Genomic DNA, 6,865 nt, shown 5'->3' on the forward strand with positions numbered 1-6,865 from the left:
GAGAGAGATATTTAAATGTCTCGAAAATCTGTTTAGGCTAACGTGACATTTAAGCTGATAAGAGTTTGTTTGGGAAGGAAGATGAAGGCAATTAGTCAGTCAGTCAGCTGGTTAGTCAATCTGTCAGGCAATCAGTTTTCATTCATTCTCTCTCTCTCTCTCTCTCTCTCTCTCTCTCTCTCTCTCTCTCTCTCTCTCTCTTTAGGCATGGGGGATCTAATATATTTTTACTTTGTGGGAGATCTCTCTCTCTCTCTCTCTCTCTCTCTCTCTCTCTCTCTCTCTCTCTCTCTCTCTCTCTCTCTCTCTAGCCCTTGGGGAACTAATATATTTTGACTTTGTGGGATCTCTCTCTCTCTCTCTCTCTCTCTCTCTCTCTCTCTCTCTCTCTCTCTCTCTCTCTCTCTCTCTCTCTCTCTCTCTCTCTCTCTCTCTCTCTCTCTCTCTCTCTCTCTCGACGTGAGCAAGCATTCGCCTCCTTTGTTGTAAAAAAAAAAACTCATTATCGTGTATCTGTGGGTACTGCCAGGACCTCACACAGCCCATCCTCCTTGCTCAAGGGGGGACAGTAACCACTCCTAATGAACGGAGAGAATCCGGCCTGAGCGGGGCTTGAACCTCCGTCTGTTTGGCCGTGAAGTCTGGCAGCGCGGCGCTCTAACTGATTGAGCTACTGGAGCGGTGTGTGTGTGTGTGTGTGTGTGTGTGTGTGTGTGTGTGTGTGTGTGTGACTAAGTGATTGACTGATTAACTGACTCACTCACTAATGGATGGACTGATTGAGTGACTGACTGACTGAATGCAGATGAATTCAATTAGTCAGTCAGTCAGTCAGCCAGTGATAATAATAACTACTACTACTTCTACTTAAACTACAACAACAACTACTAATACTACTACTTAAACTACAACAACAACTACTACTACTACTACTACTACTACTACCACAGTTCACTACAGTCAGTACAGAGAGAGAGAGAGAGAGAGAGAATCACCACCATTTGTTCCCCTACCCCTGGAAATGCCCACAACTCCTACGAAAGCCTTGTCAAATAGGTGTTCTTGGGCAACGAAATTTCTTATAATATGACCCTAATAAAATAAGGTTGGTATTGTCAAATGCGTTCGTTCTTTCGAGTTCTAATGAGTTGTCGAGTTCTAATGAGTGTTCTTTTAGGTTCACGGTACAGAAGAAGGCTCAGACTACCACCAGGGTCATAAAAGTACCCCTGGAAATGCCCTAAACTCCCACGAAAGACTAGTAAATTTTGTGTCATTGTGCTCAGAAATGTTTAATTAAAAATATGGCCCTAATGGAGAGAGGCGTCGCTGAGGTCAGACAGCCCAAGCTGGAGTACAAAGTGACGGCTCTGTAGGACTGTGCCAATGATTCAGAAGTGCCAAGCAACAGAGCAGCAATAAAGACTCTTGTTAACCGTATGGCTCAAGTTGAAAACAGAATGAGTGCCATTCAAAATAGCCTAGTCTGGACCATGCCGGGTCTGTGTGGTCTGATTTTCTATGTAATTTTATGTAATTCTCTCTCTCTCTCTCTCTCTCTCTCTCTCTCTCTCTCTCTCTCTCTCTATCTATCTATCTATCTCACACACACACACACACACACACACACACACACACACACACACACATACAGAGAGAGAGAGAGAGAGAGAGAGAGAGAGAGAGAGAATTACATAGAATTACATAGAATTACATATCAGACAATCACAGGGAGACAGTAACGCACAAGAGAGAGAATGGAGGAAAAAAGGTTTATGAGAACATAAAAAGAGAAAAAAAAGAAAAACACGGAAAACAACGATAAAAACAAGTAGATGAAGAATAAGAAGATAAAAGAAATTGAATAACAGCTCAGAAGAAGAAGAATAAGAAGAAGAAGAAGAGTGAGTCAGTCTCCCGCGCGAATCAGCTGACTTGTGACAGTGTGACGCAGCGCAAAACTTAAACCTTTTTACTTATTTTGCGCTAAGTACGCGGTGCCAGCAAACCACAGTGCCACAGGAAGGATAAAAAGGGCCAGAGATTACGTGGGTGCTATATAGAGACCTTGGAAAGCCCTAAATAACGTGAAAAACGGAGATAAAGTGAAGGGGAGGGAACATGGCGTGTGAAAGAGGGGAGTTCACTGAAGTGCCGACGTTTTTTTTCGTGTTTTTGGGCATGTTACGTGTTCCCGAGTGCCACAGTGCCATCAAGGGAAGATGAAGGTGCCAGTGATATTACAGTTCGATCCTAGTGCCTGGAAAGCTCGGATAATGTGATAAATAGGACAAAATGAGAGAAGGGGAAAAATGGCGAGGGGGGAGGGAGTTGCAATGATATATTTTAAAGTTTTAGAGGGAATTACGTGTTCCCATAGTGCCACAGTGCCATTGAGAGGGGAATGTGGTGCCAGTGATCTTGCAGTGCCATTCATAGTGCCTGGAAAAGCTTGGATACGGTTTGAAATAAGAAAGTCAAGGGAGGAAGTGAGGTAAGTGCAATTATCATCATTATTATTATTATTATTATTATTATTATTATTATTATTATTATTATTATTATTATTATTATTATTATTATTACTATTATTATTATTATTATTATTATTATTATTATTATTATTATTATTATTATTATTATTATTATTACTACTACTACTACTACTACTACTACTACTACTACTACTTCTATACTACTATTATTATTATTATTATTATTATTATTATTATTATTATTATTATTATTATTATTATTATTATTATTATTATTATTATTATTATTATTATTATTATTATTATTATTATTATTATTATTTTATAGGCCTTTACGATGATAAAAAAAGAGTTAAAAAAAACATATTGGACGGTTATGGTGTTTAGAACGTTAGTAATTTTTGGCCGGAGTGAAGAAAAAAACATAAATAAATCTTCGTTATACAGGATTACATTATGTACGGTGAAATAGATATTTCATATATATATATATATATATATATATATATATATATATATATATATATATATATATATATATATATATTTTTTTTTATTTCATATATCACTTTAAACATCTGAAACTAAGTACGCTAAATAAAAAATGTTCTTCATATTATTGAAACCTTTAGATCCCATTTTACATATTAAGTTGTGCTTTTAATTATTTCCACTGCTAAAAATTATATTATCATTGTGTTTAGTCCTTTTTCAAGCTCTGAAACTGAGTACGCTACTTAAAATGTGCGGAGCACATCTATTTAAAAAGGGTCTCGCAGAAGTTGTTGTGGTTTCCATGTGTGGTTTCTTGAGGTAGTTTTGTAATGCTTCCGCGCTGTGAAAAGCACGCATGACAACCCTCCACAACCTTATAGAATAGACGTAACAAGAATTAAGCGTTTGATGATACGAGTCTTACAGTCTTCTCATCACACGCTGTCTTTGGGAGTTTAAAAGTGAACGTGGGGAAGTATATAGGAAAGCTTAGGACCATATTTTTAAACGTATCGACTGTTTCCACGGGGAAGATTTACCAGGTTTTCATGGGTGTTTTTTTCCCGTTCAAGTTGCAGAAGTCGTGTAAAACTATCACCTGCATCACAAAACAGTCCATGGAAATCCCAGCAACTTCCACGAGAGGCTTTTCAAACAGGCGAGGTGAGGCGTTGATACCTTTAAGAATACAGGCTAAAGAAACACATCCGGGGGGACAGAGGAGAGGGTTATCAAAGGCCAGGCAAGGGAGGTCCACTCTTGAAGCTCTCCTCGTTGGCTTGATGTGTCTGTGGGATTGCCTGTAGCGACTGTACCTCAAACCTGTACTCACTTAGCCCTCCAAGGCACCGGGCTGGTGGGCTTAGTTGGAGAGAGAGAGAGAGAGAGAGAGAGATACGAGATACTTCATCTGTGAGGCGGTGGACGGTAAGCTCGCCGCACATTGGTTGCTCTTGACAGGCCAGTGAGTTGCCTTTGATTTTACCTAACATTGAATTTACTGCACGTTTGATCTGCCGTGCCGGGTTTACTGTCAGGAAAAGCGTATATTAGCCCTAAAACGTTGCGCTGCAGAAGTGAATCAAGGGTGAACTTGGCAAAGACACAATTAAACACGGGAAGATGAAAACGACCGTAGGAAAGTATGGCAACCCTCACCCTCCCGCAAAATCCTACAGGTAGTGACTCGTGTGCAGTGGTGAGCGGAGGGTGTACGTGAAGTTGTGGGCGTTGGGGATTTCGGTGCTGTCACATTGTAATCTTGAGTACGTCACAGTGCTTGGTGTGTGTGTGTGCGCCGCGGTCAAAGTACGGTGGTGTGTGTGCGAGTGCATTGGACGACCGCTGTGGATGTAATACTTCACGCCGCAGTTTTCCCACCCGTCTCTGAAATGGTAAGACAGGGAAGTGCATTGTAGTTTAGAGGGAAGGGTAATTTGCCTGCTCTGTTTATTTAATGTGAGAAAAGTCTGTTTCTCCTATGTCGCCGTTATGGATGTGGTGTTGCTGGTTATTGTTATTGTTATTGATGCCACACTACACACACACACACACACACACACTGGATTCAACATTCACAGGTTTAAATTGTCATTGTATTCAACTTTAACTGTATTTTGTTCGTTATAATAATTGCCACTTTTAATAGCAAAAAGAGAAAAAAAGATGTCTATCTCAATAAATAACATTAGCCCACTGGAAATTGGAACTTCGCTCTCAATAGATTCTCTCTCTCTCTCTCTCTCTCTCTCTCTCTCTCTCTCTCTCTCTCTCTCTCTCTCTCTCTCTCTCCATTATATCATAGTCTTTAAATCTTGTCCTACCTTACCACAAAACAATCTGTTGGGTAAACAAGAAATATTAAGTTTTATTCATTCTCATAATTAGTGAACACAGAAATACGATTAAAAGAAGACTAAGAAAAATTAAGGCACGTCTGTGTGTGTGTGTGTGTATGTGTGTGTGTGTGTGTGTGTGTGTGTGTGTGTGCAAAAGTGCGTGCGTGCGTGTATGCGCGTTCGCCTGTACGTATGCGTATGGTTTTAACTCCCTCCTTTCTTCTCATGTCTCTTATGTATTGTTAGCCCGCATTTTTCCCCATTACCTTCCTCCTACTTTTTTTTTATCCTCACTTTTTGTCAATCACTATTCTTCATTACATCCTTACCTCATTTATTTTATTTTCCTACACTCTTACTCATTCCTTTTTTCCTTTCTTCTTACATCCTCTTGGCCTTTCTACTCTATAAGTTTTTAAATTTTTTTTTTCATTATTTCCGTTTCTTTTTTATGCTTAGCTGTCCTGTCACGCTAACTCCTTTTCTTGTTGCTTTCCAATCTTTCATCCATTCGTAGCTTCCTATCTTTTTATCCTCCTTCCCTCCCTCCCTTCTTTATTTCCTCTTCCTTCTCTCCTCTCTCCATTATTTTCCGTCGGGTCTCTGTCCTTATTCATATATCACCTTCTCCTTTTTTCCTCCTATTCTTTATTATATTTCCTTTGTTTCCTCATTACGTCGTCCTATTTATTATCCTCCTCTGTCTCTTACCTTCCATCTTTTAGTTCCAACTTCATCAACTTTCCTTCCATCCCATTCTTTTCCTCCATCACCTTTTTCTTCCTCTCTCCCTCTTTCCACCCGCTCCCTTCTCTTCTTCCCTCCAGGTGTGTTATTGTTCCTCTCTCAATAAGGTTTTCTCTCTCCTCTCTGTTTTGACGTCGTTGGAGGGGGAGGGATGTAGGGAACCAGTTTATTCTCTCTCTCTCTCTCTCTCTCTCTCTCTCTCTCTCTCTCTCTCTCTCTCTCTCTCTCTCTCTCTCTCTCTCAATCATCATTGACATCTTATTGCACACTTATTTTATCTGGAAACTTCCAATTTTTGTTTCTTGTTCCATCGCCAGCATTCCGTGTTCCTCCTCCTCCTCTTCCTCCTCCTCCTCCCTCCACGTCTCCTGCTGTGTCTGTTTGTTCATGGCTCTCTTCATCCCAAGTTGATTTGTCGTGTGAGGATTAGTATGTGAGAGAGAGAGAGAGAGAGAGAGAGGGGGGATAAAGATATTTTTTTGTTCATTAGTTACGTCTTTATAATGATGATGGTGATGAGAGGGAGGAGGAAGAAGGGAAGGGAATGATGGTGAAGGCAATACCGGGATGGTGGTGATGAAGAGTGGAAGGAGTGATGATGAGGAGGATAATGAAGTGGTGATGGTGATAATGATAGTGATGAAGGGAAGGGAATTTCGGGAGGTAATGGGGTGGTGAGGCGGGTTGAGGTAGACGCGGTTTTGAGAACATATGGGTGATGGTGATGAGTAGGAGTTAGTGGTGATGGTGATGAGGGTGTTGATAAGTACTGATGATTGAAAGCAGTGGTGATGAGGTGGTGAGGGTGATGGCAAGTAGTGATGGTGGTAGTGGTGGTGGTGGTGGTGGTGGTGACAGATCATGTATCGGGTCGTGACATTCCGCGGTAACGCCTCGACCACGTGACCCGTGGCCTGGACATCTTATATCCACGACCTGCCTCCCTTCCCCCTCTCTCCCCTCCTCCTCCTCCTCCTCCTGGCTCACTCTGGCTCACAGATAGACCCAGCGTGTAGTTCTCAGTGGTGAAGCATACGATTGGCAACCCGTAACCAGTGGCGTGCCACAGGGATCGGTCCTGGGGCCAACACTATTCATTATTTACGTGAACGATTTGGAGACTGATATCCTATCAAAAATAGCCAAATACGGAGACGACACCAAATTAGGAGGTATGGTAACGAACAGAAAAAAATGCGAGGATATTCAATCAGATTTAACAAGACTTGCCGATCGGAGCGCCAAGTGGCAAATGTGTTTCAATTTAGATAAATGTAAAGTAATGCACAC

General features: G+C 41.0%; 1 protein-coding gene across 1 annotated transcript in view; it reads left to right on the forward strand.

Moving 5' to 3' along the window:
• Positions 1-4,176: 4,176 nt before the first annotated feature.
• LOC126994903 (uncharacterized) overlaps positions 4,177-6,865 on the forward strand; it is a 66,416-nt gene continuing 63,727 nt past the window's right edge. Inside the window, exon 1 of the mRNA XM_050854175.1 lies at positions 4,177-4,384. The gene's annotated coding sequence lies outside the window, so the exon portion shown is untranslated. The remainder of the gene's footprint in view (positions 4,385-6,865) is intronic.

Source organism: Eriocheir sinensis, unplaced genomic scaffold, assembly GCF_024679095.1.
Source record: "Eriocheir sinensis breed Jianghai 21 unplaced genomic scaffold, ASM2467909v1 Scaffold914, whole genome shotgun sequence".
Taxonomy (NCBI): Eukaryota; Metazoa; Arthropoda; class Malacostraca; order Decapoda; family Varunidae; genus Eriocheir; species Eriocheir sinensis.